This window comes from Thunnus albacares, chromosome 12 (assembly GCF_914725855.1).
Source record: "Thunnus albacares chromosome 12, fThuAlb1.1, whole genome shotgun sequence".
Lineage (NCBI taxonomy): Eukaryota > Metazoa > Chordata > Actinopteri > Scombriformes > Scombridae > Thunnus > Thunnus albacares.
Genome location: NC_058117.1, coordinates 4,503,596 through 4,518,813, shown reverse-complemented (window position 1 = coordinate 4,518,813; position 15,218 = coordinate 4,503,596).

Sequence of the window (15,218 nt, the reverse complement as noted above, 5' to 3'; positions counted from 1 at the left end):
GTGAGTTTAATTTACTTAAAAACAAGTTCTCCACTATTTTCAGGTGATATACATCACTGGGAGGAGAACCAGGTGGTTCTTTACGGTAGACATTTGGCATCCGGTCCGAGATGGAGCACACACCAGAGTCAGCACCGGAGTCAGCATCACCCCGCCGTCAGGGCAGGCACCAGGTAAATGCAATATTTCAGGTCATACTTTAAAGTGTAGATAGAAGTGCAGGAACTGCAGGAGAGTACATTTGGTACAAAGTACCAATGTATTTCAGTGCGAACACTGAGAAAGGGAATGAAGAAAACCTTTTCAGGTTGATATCATTTGCAGCTGCTGTCCTGCCCTTTCTCACTCACTGCTGAATACAAGTCCAATATTCTCTGGCCTTTTAGCTCTAGTTTGGTCCACCAACTCTTGAGAAAGATACTTGGGTCTGTAGCGTGTGACATTTTGGGCTGGGCATGTGTGCTTGGAGTAGCTTCCCACAGCTTCTGTCTTTTTGGTGGGAGCTGTTGGGACTCAGTTATGAAAACAATGAGCTGAAAGGGCCATGCAGCTTTCAGTGCTAATGGAAGTACAAGTGACTCTTTCACAGCACAGGGAGTCTTTTTTCCCTTCTTTGTTAATATCCAATGTACTGCTTACACTGAGCTCTTATTTAATATATCATAATATGAATATCTTATTAAATCCATCATAAAATCAATCCATCTAGTAGTGAAATGAATCTGTATTATTTTATTATTTATGTATGTATGTATTCATGCATTTATTTAGACAAATTAATGGTTGGTTAAATTAGCAGCACTAATAGCTAAATATAAATTCATAGCTTGCAGAGTGTAATGGTTTTCCACAACTCACCAGTATGCACACTGGAAGATAAAGTAGAAATCTCTCTCTATTTATCCTCCCAACTCACGAATACATCTTGATACAAGTAAGAGAGAGTGCACAAAAGAGACAGTGGGTGAACAAAAACAGAAACTAAATTTAACTAGTTTCATTGTTGTAATTTACTAAATCTAAAAAACACTTACACTCAGGTACTGGTCTCACACTGGTGAATGCTGAAAGGTGGTGGTGATGGACCAGTTACCTTGTGTAGTGATCAGTCAACCCTGTCTAAAAATACTACTAAATAGTTTTCTCAATTATGTTGTGTTGGCAAACTTAATTGATGCCTGGATTATGCTCACAGGCAACATTTTTTGGATAAATTGAAGCTACTCATTGTTATTGCATTGCAAGTTAGAGAGAGGAGGTCGGGGCGGATGGAGGGCATACAAGAGACATTACTATGGCACCAGAGACCCAGGTTCACATCCTGAGTCCCGCATGTGGTTAAGTTTAGGCAACAAAAGCAGTTTGGTTAAGTTGAGTGAAAGATCCTGGCTTCGGTTAATAAACATGTTGAGCTTCAAGTCGTTGCAGACTTCTGTTGTATTAAACCAAGACCACGATCTCTAACTCCAACCATGTGCTGCCAGTGGCTAAACATAACCATAAAAAGTTTCATATTGATGTAGTTTCTACTCACAGACATTGTGCTACAAGATCAGATGTTTTGGGGAAAAAAAAAAAAAAAAAAAAAAAATATATATATATATATATATCAACATTTTTGCAACCTTGTAAAATACATTAATTAACATTTTCTCATCATGTTGAGAGAAAATGTAATTCAGCCAACATTATGTTTCCTGCAAAAGGTATTTGTGGTTGCAATTTAGTCATATATGAACGCAATTTCTAGGAGACAAGGTCAGATCAGTATATATTATAGATAAGTATATCAAATACAGTATAGTATAATGATACACAGATACACTGTCCCATGCAAAAGTTAATATTAGGGGGAAAATAGCCTATAAAAGCCTAAAGAGTTATATATTATTATTTGTTTGTTTTTTTTGTTTTTTTGCTGAATCATATTGTTTCCCTGCAGAGTCTAGTAGCAAATGACAATGAAATCACTTTAGGAAGGGATCTTTTAATGGCCCATATGAACAGAGGGAGAGGTTTATATGATCATACGGGCACCTGACTACTGTTTAAGACAGACTTGAAAAATTATGAACCTCTACTTTAAAGCATCATGGAGCTTTATCATCCAATTTATATCAGTAGTTCAAGTGTGAATGTAAGAGGCAGAAACTTGAGCAGCAGATAAAAAATGAACTAGTATACACATTTCATATGAGCATACTGCACATCACTTCATTACAATCTCCCTTCATCTGACCCAGACATTAGCCACTGTTGTTTGCCCGACAAATTTGTCAAGCAGGAAGATAATTAACTGGGCTACAATATAAAAAAGAATTTAATTCTGCATAAATCACTCACCTGCTGCTAACTTCATTTAATAATTTACAGCCTGAATACATTTCACACTACATTTGGGCAGTGGTTCTTTTTTTTTTTTTTGCACTTCATTTATTCTCATTAATATTCATAGAATGTCAATATTTTTTGGTTATTCATTTGTTAAGCCGGAAGAGACCAGGGGAGAGTAGAAACAGAGATAAGGAGAGTGTATTACTCACTGATATGAGTTTTCATAATCCACAATCTGATAATATTTCCATTTTATTATCATGTTGGGTGGGGCAGTGGAAAAGCGCTATGCAGACTATCACCAGACACATTTATGAGTGGAAATAAAGTTCATCACATTCAACCCTCAACCAGCAGGGGTTATCTCTCCCATTAAAGTCACAGTGCTAAATATTCTGTCTGAGTGTTAATCACTGGTAAAACTCTCTTTACGGCTTGCGTGGCCCTCCTACCTCAAGCTTAACCTGTTAAGTGACAGTGTCCCACCCGTGGGACGCTTTAGCCTTGGTGGCACTATTTTTAGGATTGCTTATACTCATTCTTACTTTTTGGTTGTAAAATGTATTTACCTTTATGTGAGACCAGGATTATGACTGTAATCAGAAGGGTAAAGAACAGTAACCTTACTTTGGGTACATTATTTTTGGGCTTGTGCACAAAAATGGGGTGCCTGTTAAGAGGTGAATGAAGTTTTACTGTATTGAATTTAAGTTTTCAAGGGTTAAAAACTAGTTTGACCACCATGTATAATTTGAAATTTATTCTATACATTATGCGTGACCCCATGATCCCAGCTTTTGACATGAACAGTCAATACTTTGAATTCTACGAATCAATCAGAATAAAACTGTAGTGTTCTTTTTTAGATAGGCTTCCTGGCCAGGAGAATTTAAATTAGCCATCTAGGCTAACACTGGCTTATTTACATTTTTTCCTGTTTATCAGTGACATTGTCCCTCTCAAAAAAAAAATAAATAAATAAATGAAGGAAGATTTAGATGCAATGGCAACAAAATGGTCAATTTGTCAATCTGAGAAAGAACAAACAGGCCGAAAGAGACTTTTTTCTAACATGAAAGAGCAGAGTAATAAGCAGAAAGATGAGCTGTAGAGAAAAAAGAAATAGAAAAGATTTACATGTACTTATGTACAAGCACAGCTGTGTGTAATGTGAAAGGGATTGCTCGCAGTGATAAACCACCAGAGGATTATCACTCAACTCTGCATCTCTATGAAGCTTTTTAGCCTCTTTAAGCTCATTGTTTTGGTTTTATGACACATTTACTGTTTTGGTTCAGTCTCACTACTTTCATCAACTTAATTTCCAGCGAAAAACTCTAATAAACCCAATGTACTCTACCTGCCCAGCACCAAAGAGACAAAGTTAACAACTAGATGGTGAAGCTTTTAGCAGCTTAAGAGCCAGATATTTTTCTCAGGAGTTGATTGAGACCAAAACGGAGCAGAAAGAAGAGTGAATATGAAACTCACATTCATCAGGTGACCAAAATCATGACTGCAAGTGAATGCTAATGCTGCTATGTGTCTGCTGGATGTTTAAATAGGCAACTGCTTGCTAACACGTTAGCCATAGCAACTTGGTGGTGATAATGTCAAAGTTGTGTTTATAGCTTGTTGTGCTGCCCTCAAGTGGCCAAAAATCAATTAATACTGCTTTAACCAATTAGAAAACATAAAGATTGCCAGAGCTGGAGAGTCAACGTTTTTACAACCGTTAATGTAAGACCTACTGATATAACTTTATAAACTACATACACATTAAGTACTTTCCTTTGATACATGATTACATTTTACCACTAGTACTGTTACGTGTAAAAATTCAGAATTTTTACCTGTAACAGACTACTTTTCTACAGTGGTATTACTTATTTCCATTAAGTGAATACTTTTCTTTCTGTAAAAGAAGATGGGCAACAAATTAAAGGAAAAGCCAACATCAAGAGTCTTAGTAAGGTGTTGTTCCACCACGAGCCTCCGCAACAGCTTCAATACTCCTTGTCATACATTCTCCAAAGCTCTAAGACTCTACTGGAGGGATGAACAGCATTCTTCCAAAACATTTTCCCCCCTTGGTGTTGATGGTGGTGGTGGAGAGTGCTGTCTAACACAGCTCCAAAATCTCCTATAGTTGAGTTGTGTTGAGATCTGGGTAATGTGAAGGCCGTAGCAAAAATAATTTTCAACTGTCATGCCCTGTTTAGAGGGACGTGCATCCATTATGTTTCTCTTCTATTCCTTGACTAATTGTCTTTCTTCTTGTATACAGGCAGAGACAGAATACTCCAAGGATGAAGATGGTGACACTCGTCAGTGTGATTCCCCTGCTGATTATGTTTTTTATTAAAGTTTTTTATTAATTCATAATTAAAAAAAAGAAACTTTTAACAATGATCTCTTTCCATGATGGTTTGTAATACAAGATGGAGATGTTAAAGCTGCAGTGAGATTACCCTCAGATGTCACAGCTAACTAAAAACAATAGGTAGTTTAAACTGGGATTTCATGCCCAAGAAAATTACAGGTGGCTATCTTTGTTCTGGTCAACATATCATTTGTAGACTCCTGGGGTAATAATTACAAATCATTAGACCTCCCCTGATGATTCAGATCCTATCCAGAGAGGAAAGGATTAGTATCATCAGTAGGAGAGTGGATGCTGGCAGGTGAATCCCTGGACTGAGCTCATACCATTGAAAATAGTTAAAAGATGAAGCATGAAAAAGGCTGCAAACTGACTGTTGTACTGTTCCCTAAAGAGGATCAATGGCACTGGGCTGTGTTTAGTGTACTGTTGATTTGAGAATAACAAAAACAGATGAAAAAGAAGGATTTTCCCCAGTTTGAGTGAAGTGATTTGAAAACTGTTTGTCATTTCATTGCTGTCTCAAGGGCACATGTGAAAGGAAGCATCAGGTGCTGGGTGATGGGAAACAGGCTTAGAATAAGTGCTACATACAGTACTTATTCTAAGCAGATTTTGAGTGTGTTCACAATGGAACAGTGAAGAACATTCAGTTTACATACTAAAAAAAGCTAGATTTTTTGAGTGTGCTATTGATGTCTATCATTATACTCCCGCAATGCAATGCACAAAGTAATTGGAAGAGCTGAAATTTTTTTCTGAATTATAAAAAATACATTTTACTCTCTCTTTGTGAAGTTTGTCATAAAGTTGCAGTTTGATTACCTTTTTTAAAAATAAAAATAGTATACTATAATAAATAAAGGATAGGTTGATATTTTTTCAAGTCTATCTCAAAACAACAGTCAGGTGTCCATATGAACAGAGTTTTTCAGTGCAGTTTTTCTTGCTGTAATCATTCCTCCTGTTCATACTGACTATTAAAAGATCACCTTCGAATATGAGTTCAGTGTAAGTAATCAGTCATTTTGTGCAAAAATGCATTTAAAAGTTGATGTGAAGCTTATATGGGGCTTCAGCAGTCCGAGTTAGTCATATCAAGTGGATATCTGCCACATTTACAGTCTTTTTATCTTCAGATTGTTTCCTCAGACAGTGTTTAAAGTAACAAAAAAAGGAACTTTGGCATTAAAAAGACTGACATTGAAAGATATCTACTTGATTTGACTCATTTGGACGACTGAAGCTTCATATTAGCTTCAGATAAACTTTTAAATACATTTTTGCACAGGAGGAGGACTGTGGATTTTGTCCCCCATCACTTATACTGTAAGTGCATTATGAAGGGATCTTCTAATGGTCAGTATGAACAGGAGGAATGATTACAGCAAGAAAAACCTGTTTCAATGTTCATTTGGGCTCCTTACTGTTGTTTGAAAAATTGTGAACCCGTCTTTTAATAGATAGTGTACAGTATACTATCGAACACGGATTGGACCAAAATGTCTAGTTCGCCGTCCACATTAATACGTCAAATTTATACATCTTGATGACAGAAGATGACAGAAAATACCCTGTTCACATGTCCATTTTGAAAATCTTAAAGGTTTGGACCATTATAGTTTTCATGCTATTGGTTGTCGTCAACACTCCTTTTTGACGTTGGGGCTGCATTGGGCTGTACATATGCCTATGTTGTGGATGTGTGGGCTCTTGCTAGTGGGTACATTTGTGCCACATACTTCTCACATGTCTTATACACAACTGTGATTTAGTATTTGGGACAGTGGGAATGTGTGGTGTGAGAGCACTGTGAGAAGTTTTAATCATTATTGTTTGCTATGAGTGTTCTTTGTATGTATGGTCATTGTCTCCATTTTCAGTCCTTGTCTATTTGCGTTAGGTTTTAATATTAGGAGGGGAGTTCTGGGAGGATCATTGCTGGCAGCTGTAGCCTACTAGCCAAGGCTTGGGATTTCAATTATTTATTAAGCCTCTCCTGCATAATTAATTTGTATAAATACCCAAAATATATATTTTATATATATATATATTTTTGTTCCTGTGTGGTGTGTTCAGCCTCTGACAGTTTAGAAAAAGGCAGAGCACCACTGCTTATATTTAGTGCATTACATTATCAACACTGGCATTGACTACATGGGCATTTCACAAAGAACTTAAACTTTGCGCATATAGATAGAAGTGACTATAAGGATTTAATTAACACATACCAACATTTGTTCTTCCAGCCGACAAGACAAGCTGAGCCTGCAAAACTATTCAGTCTCATTAATTAAAGAGAGAAAGTTGCACGTCTCTACTGGAGAACAGAAATGAATGCAGACAACCAACCATATTGACCCCAAGCACAGAGCATGGAGAGTGGATTCTTAATACCTGCACGTTGCAGACAGATATGTATTTAGGGTTTAATAATGTAGGTTGTAAATTAATGATGAATGGTCTCCTCTGCATTCATTAAAGATTGATTTTGAATTGAAAAAATATTATGCTCAAACTTTATTTGCATAGCCACCAGAGCGTGTGAGCAGAGTTGAGCAAAAAGAAACTCTGCTCCCCAGTCGCTGTGCAGACGCTCTGCTCCATCGTTCCCCTTTCTTACCTCCATTCCGCTCCATTACTTTTCTCTGCTCCCAGGAGGAAAAACTTGATCCTTTTTTCTGCTAATCAGCTGAAAAAACTGTAGTGTTTTGAATCAAATTATCTCAATAATCTGAACAGCTCATGCTATTTATTCTCCACAACAGGAAAAGATGATAAACGAAACCTAAACGAATGCGATTGTTACCAATATTCAACAAAGGGATTATTATCCACATATTATGATAAGTCTCTATTTTAGATTTAGATAACAAGGAACACAACAAAAATACTCATGTGTGTGTGATGTACACATCTAAAAAAACTAACTAGATTATCACCCTTATGCATGTAGGACATTGGAAAGGAAGGAATCATGGCAACAGTGAAACTTTGTCCAATAATAGCCTGCTTTAATTAATGATATATCTAGCTGTCTGGGCAAGGGTGCTACTTAGGCAACGCAACATCGTGAGCTACACAGAGCGAATTTAAGTGAGCTTGAACGGGTTTGAGTGATATCTGTTCAAGTATCTGTTCCTATATATGTCAATGGTACAAGTGCACCTCTAGCTCAGATTAAATTGATGGCACTCTGCTGCCTGCTTCGCTCACATGCTCTGATAGCTACTGCACATCTTCTGCAGGTTCTTATTCCTGTCCAGGGGGTGAACAACAGACCATATGTGTGTTTTCATTCAGTCTCAATTATAGAAGAATTTCTTTCTAAACACAAATGTGGTGCTTTAAACAGGAAAACTTTGATTCGTAATCAACCGTCTGTTCATAAAAGGACACAATTTAGATTTTGTAATATAGTCACAATAGTATAAAGTATATTATAAAGTATAATTCACACCACCATTACATTAAAAAATACTTCTTGGCACCATAAATCACCATTAATGTCACCATTAATCAGAAAGGATCTTAACCAATTTACTTCAAAACCAGTGGCTTGCAGAACACCAAATTCTTTCTTTTTCCCCCAATCTACTCAAAATTCAACAGGTTGTCATTTTGTGCTGCCATCTAGTGGACGGCACAAAATGAATGAACAATTCTTTTGTACTGATACCTTTTCAAGTTCAATTCATCCCAGGTCTCAATTGGTACTGCCTTCAGGAAATAGCCATATGCTCACACTCTAAAGTCCAACACTGATAAACCTCTTATCTTCTCCTTTTTCAAGACGTGAGGTTTAGCTTCTGTTAGCATTTGACCGTCACCTTTTTCATGGATTTGTTTTTGGGTTGTTTTAACCGGTGCAACATGTCAGCTGATCAAAAACAATAGAAATGTCGTGTAAACTTGCAATTTATGTATCGCATATAATGTGTGGATATTAAACATCTACAGTGTCTATATTTACAAGTGCATTTCCTGTTTCCCTATGGAATAAATAAAGTCCATACAGCACCTACAGTGTTTACGCACTGTACCAGCCTACATAGTGAAGTGAACCCTGTACCTGACATGTTAAAGCTGCTCCACACAAAACACTGACAGTACACTGTTCACCTACGTGTGTACTTTGATAATCTGAGCTTGATTCCATAAATTCCTCCAACGCTGTCTTTTGGCAGCGTAGAGGAACATATCCTTCTTGTTTGTGGATGTTGAAGATGCAGCCAAGCAACACCTCCATCCCTCACATTAGTTCCAAATGCTTCACTTCTCAGAGGCAACTGTCTCCTGCATCCATGAGCCAGATGTCAGTGACCTGTTCGTGTCATCAGGTAAAACTACATTTTATGTCAAATTTGCAATGAAAACACAAAATATGCACATGTTGACTGACTTTCTCAGTGCTCTGAGGTCATAATTCTTCTATATGTGGAGTGGGTACATGATGAATATCATTTATTACATGCACCATAACATAATTGCCTCTTTCAATTATGCCAATGAGTTCAAAGAAAGGCTGTAGAGGATCAGCGGGCATTAAGCAGTCGCAACACTAATGCAATGTAATTATTCATCAAAAGACCTTCAGGTATAGAAGTGTGGAGCTGGAGGAGGCTAGAGCAGATGTTGGATCAGATGTTGGATGACAAAGAGTATGTAGATTTGTACATACTCCTTGTCGTCAACATACACTTGTATGTACATTTACCTTTTTTCACTATAAATATCTTTTCTTTTCAATTTTCACCTCTTTTGTCTGTGTTTGGGTTCATCATTGCATGTGCATCAAGAAAGGAACAGGAAAACCACAGCAAACCAGGATGTTATATACTGTTTTAGTGGGGTAAATTATGCAAATACAATGAAAGATCAGATTATTGAGACCAAAAACTATCACTGTATAGTGATGTGTACTGGGTTGTGCCGTATTTCCAGGTAATGCAGTACATGTGATTCACTAATGAGCAGGGAATTCAGCAGCTACATCGTAGTTATTCACAGGAATCAGTGCTTCAATTAGGCCAGTACCCACCAGTACAGAGACAAACATTGATAACTGTTGCCATGAAATTGTGTATTTATGGTCCCCGGAGGATGAATCCTCAAGACTTTGATCATCCCAATGACTTTTCTTCTAGCGCCATCACAAGCTTTATGTGTGGTTTTAAGTGAAATGTCTCTGAAATTTGGTACCAACATTTATGTTCCCCACATGATGAATTGTAATAACTTCTATAATCCCCATATTTTCTTCAATTATCAGGTCAAATGTTTAATTTGTCCACTACTTTGGTTTATGACTAACTACCTGGAAATAATATTCCTGTACTTTGTGTTTAGGGGTAATTTGGAAATGTTAGCATGTTAAGGTAAGACGGTGAACATGGTAAACATTACCTGCTAAACATCAACATTGTTATTGTCTCCATCCAAATGTAACGCAATTTTTAAGCAAAATTTCAGAAAATTGATAAAGAAAATGCAAATTGATGTAAGTTTCCATCTACTACTGTTTTGCAAATACTAATGGTTGAGTGCATTGATGTAAACTGTTTGTGGTGCTGATTCTCCTATCTATCTATCCAGCTTCTTCTTTTAGTTTTGAGTTTAACTTTTCTCATACTTTATAAAGTTTAACATCCCTTAAATCGGATTATTGAACAATCTAAATAAGGTCAACTAAATACACTATGAAGAACTGTGAACTGAAATTTGAAATGTACTTGAAATAGTGATACCGAGAGCAACAACATAGAAGACCAAGATAATATTTCATAAACTATATGTAATAATTTATGGCCTGAAAAAGTGCGCTAACTATGTTTTTTTCTTGCAGCTACTCCTTTGCTCTGTAGACACACAACCTGTGAAAATCTAAATGAAAGGTTAAAACATTTGTCAGTAGTCACCTTGTTTGAAACTTGAAACAAAGAAGAGCTGTAAGCAAATCTGCAGAACTTAGTTTTCTCATAGAAGCGGGGCCTATCTTCGAAGGGAGGTTTATTTTCACAAATTTTCTCTTTGATGAGTGGATTGATACCACAAGTGTCAATACTGTAATACCAGTGTCTTTGAGTAAAGGGGGATAATACATGTAAGCAACGCCATTGTCTTAACTGTTAAATATAATCTGATGCTGTCTACTGTAATTCCTAAAGGCTATTCTAAGAAACTCAAAGTTCATATCAGGAGAAAGAACATGCACAGAGAGAGATTTATTTCTTTCAGAAAGACTTTTGAAGGCAGCTAGCAGAGTCTGTGTGAGGAACTACTGCAATCACCTCTCAGCTACTTTTGTTACAAACTGCACAACTGATAGATTGATGATTGGGGCTGTTACATAAAGGGGGATACTTAACTTAACTTAACTTACTACCACAATTTATTCAATCAAAATTTTTCATTGCTGCATTTTTTCAGTTTAGTGAGTATTTATTTGCACTGAAGATGTAAATGAATACAGCCACAGCTGCTTCTAAATAACACCCAATGAATGGCTGGAATATTTCAACATTTTGGGAAATATACTGTGTCTGAGAGATACAACACTGCCACTCTCATATCTTTGTTTTGAGTATGGTGTCAAACCCAACTTAGCTTAACGTATAGTGAACTGGTCAATCAACAAGCCTGGCTCTGTCCAAAAATCTGTCTACCAATATCTCATTAATTTATACCTTGTTCTTTCTTTGTTTAACCTGTAACACATTTACACCTGTAAATGTAAAATCGTCAATTTTTTAGCATTTCTGTTCGGTGAAGGATTAAACAAACAAATGACATGTTAATTAGTGAGCTAGCTGGTTCCCCTGCCTCATCTTTATGCTAAAGCTGCAACTAGCAGCTATGTTCACTAACAATCCATCTGACTATTACTTTAGTTTTGTCAATAAAATGTCAGAAAATTGTATAAAGTGTATAAAGGGATGTCTTTGGATTGCTTGTTGCCAACAGTTAAAAACCCAGACATGTTGAAATTATTATCATAAGAGATGAAGAAAACCAGAAGCTTTTGTTGTAGGAAGAAGACTGTGGAGAGTTGAGATTTGGAGAGAGGAAGAGGACGAAGAGGAGACATCTTGTGTTCAGCAGTTAAAATTTTGAGATCAACATTATTAATATATTCATAAATTCTGGATTCTTCAAAGATGTAGAAGGAGAAGATTCCAGTTTAAGAATCTTAACAAGGTTATTGAAGGATATTTTATATATCTTCAAATACATCTGGAGGGGATCAAAAAATTAGTTGCGGATGTATTTTCTGTCTAATGATGATAATGATGATGATTAATCAACTAATCATTTCAGGTCTTGTGCTACAAAATTTAGAATGGTCTATTGGTTAAAGAGAAGACACTTTTGAAACTGCAATCATACAGTTTTTCTGCACTACATTGACCATATGTGAGGAGATAAAAGTTACATAACCGAATGTTTTCAGCTCAACAGAAAAATCAGTGATTGTAGATTAATTATGGAAAACCGTGCCTGGCTCTGTCAAACATTATGCAACTATAGTGCAACTTTAAACAAACCAGCCTTAAATAAAATGCACCACAAGCACCTGAACTGATAAAGAGGAAACTGGACATAAAACATTAAAATAATGTTAATATAAGATTCAAACTGTGCTCCTTTAGAAATTGGTTGGAAGTCTTTTTGAGAGTGATTGTCAGTGATGAAAGCAGGGCCATTCTTAGGGAACATCTAGAGGAAATTTTTAAGTATGTTATGCGGGTCTTCTTTTTCTGTGGTTCAGCCAATTTTCATTGATGTGACCTGTTTTTGATGAAAAATTCCAGAAATGGCAGAAAAGTTGCACTTGTACATCGCAAACACAAAATGCTATAGACAGCAAGCACCTTGGCTTTAATTGGGCAGCCCCCACTTGTGTAGCTGTTGAGGGAGCGTCACCGACAGCAGCAGCATACAAGGATGTATCATCACTTTCACATGTCTTCTATACCTCAGTAGTTATTTCACAAAATTATATTCTCTTCTTGCTCCCTCAGTACACATTTTTTGTGACAAGAAATCCCAATTGTAACGCTCTTACTTGCTGTAATTGGTTCTTGAACCAGCTCCTTCCTGTGCTCAAGGAGACAAAATAGTCTAATGAGGTGTAGTAAGTATCACTTCTGCAACCCTGAGAGGAAGCTGATGCATTCAGCGACTGTTTTCCCTCAGCAAGGATGAGTGGAGGTTGCCAGATCATCGCTATAACCACACATTGTTTCAGGCTACCAGGTTAATAAAGGTGAGACTGGTTGACAGACGTGTTGCAGTCATTACCGTTACAGTAAATGGTATCTTGACAATCTGCGACTGAGTGACAAACATTTTCCAACCTTACACCTTTAACCAACATAGAAAACAAAATACAAGAACATTTATATAGAACTGATAAATCAGTACCAAGATGTTTGCCACAACTATTCAAGGGAAATTTACGCGATTAATTAAAACACCAGGATCATTTTTTAAAATCAATTGTCAGTACATACTGTGCCAGGAAGCAGCATGGTTTTAAGGGTAAATGGTAAATTAACTCATCTCTGTAATGTTATCACTCTGTAATCATCAATTCATTTGACATATTTTGTTAAATGTTGCACCATTTAAAAGAAACATAACACTGTGTTTTAGCTTGAACACTCACCCTTCACATCTTTAAGAAATGCATTCAAACCCAGATGTATGTGTGTCTATATATAATGGATATTCTCTCCCTTAGGCGTTTTTACAGTCCACTATAATTAATTTTCTCTTATTTTACCCTCCTTATACTATTCTTTTTTAAGACCATAACTAACACTCTCAAACTAGCCTGATGCAAAACTTGTTGCACGTGCACTTTTGGATACTCACAGAGTACCAGTAGCCCCTAACCTAATCATAACATAACCCTAACCTTAACCACTGACCCAAAAAAAAACAATTTTTTCCCAACTGGGGACACAGCTTTTGTCCCCAATTGGACAAGCTGTCCCCAGTGAAGTGGTCCTAAGTCTGAAATTGTCCCCAAAAGTAACCTATGACAGACCGCACACACACACACACACACACACATACAAACAGGAAGCAGCCTCTTTTTTTCTACCACCAATGCAGTTAAAATCAGTGAGCCAGTAGGGGGATAAATTTGATCATTGACCTGCTGCCTATATACCAGCTCACTATAGGATGCAAAAATGCTGTTTAAAAAAAACCACTGTTGCAAGGTGGTGCTCTGCTATTGACAGGCAACACACAGTCATTATAGTCTCTGTCTGATGGAAATACAAGGAGAGGGTGGAGACAGGGATAGAGAGAGCTGTGGGGAAAAGACATAGTAAAGAGAGCAATAATTCAGCAGAACTATTGCATAATTTAATTTCATGTAAATGGTGTTATTGAATAACTCATTTGAGAATAAACTATTTACTGTGCTGTAAATGCAGTGCAAGTACAGGAACAAGAACAACAACAACCTTGCAAAAAAGTAAAACATTGCTGTATCTGCCAAAGGCAAAACAACACTTCTAACCAACTGCTTTTTTTATTCCTTTTTTTTTTTTTAAAGGAACTCCAAACTTTCCAAACAGTAAAAGAGCCGCTTTTTTATATGTGCTCTCCATCTGTCCAAATTTATTAAGCAATGGAACAACAGATACAGGCTGGAGGCACTCAACTCAGTAATCAAAGAAAAACAGAGTAAGAAAATGTCCAAACAAACAAGCGAAAACATGAAAAGAGCCAGTACAATGAACAAGTGACTGTTGTACAGCCATCAGGAAAAAATGTTTATTTGAAGTATTTTCATTTTCAGAGGATGGTGGTTATTCTGCTAGTTAAAGTTACTGAGATATATACTGTTTAACACAGATGATGGACCCAAGCCAAGCACAGCAGATGCACATGTACCATTTCAGCACCATTTAATGTAAGACTCAAACGCAGTGATTTTAAAGAGTAACTAACACACCCAAATTCTGCTCGCTCCCTCCTTCCCATTTCAAAAAATGCAGCAGAGGACTGCACAGGACAACGACTGTGGGGGGCGTAGCCTCGAGGCTACGTAGTGTGTGATGGAGGGGGTCAGAGGACACTTAATGACCACTGTTCAGTGTAGCATGAACAGCGATGTAGAGCTGGTAGTCAGAGCTAACCAGCCATGAGCAGATGCTGTCAGACTCTCCATGTCCACGCTAGAAACACAGAGAGTCCACTGGAGCTTTGAGAAGTAGAAGCACATTCATGGCCCTTTGTAAAAGTTTCTGTATGGTACCTGTGTTGTAGCTGAGCTAGCGGCTCCACTACGAAAGGCTCTTCGGTGTGTGTGTGTGTGTGTGTGGTTGGAGGGAGGAGTGGTGGAGTGTCAGTATGTAGCCATTAGGGTGTTAACATTCTTTTTTTATATAAATTTCATGACAAGTTCTAATCAGTCGACTCTATTTATTATTATTATTATATAACCGGAGCTTCACCGTTACTGAACCTGTCCGCAGTAGAC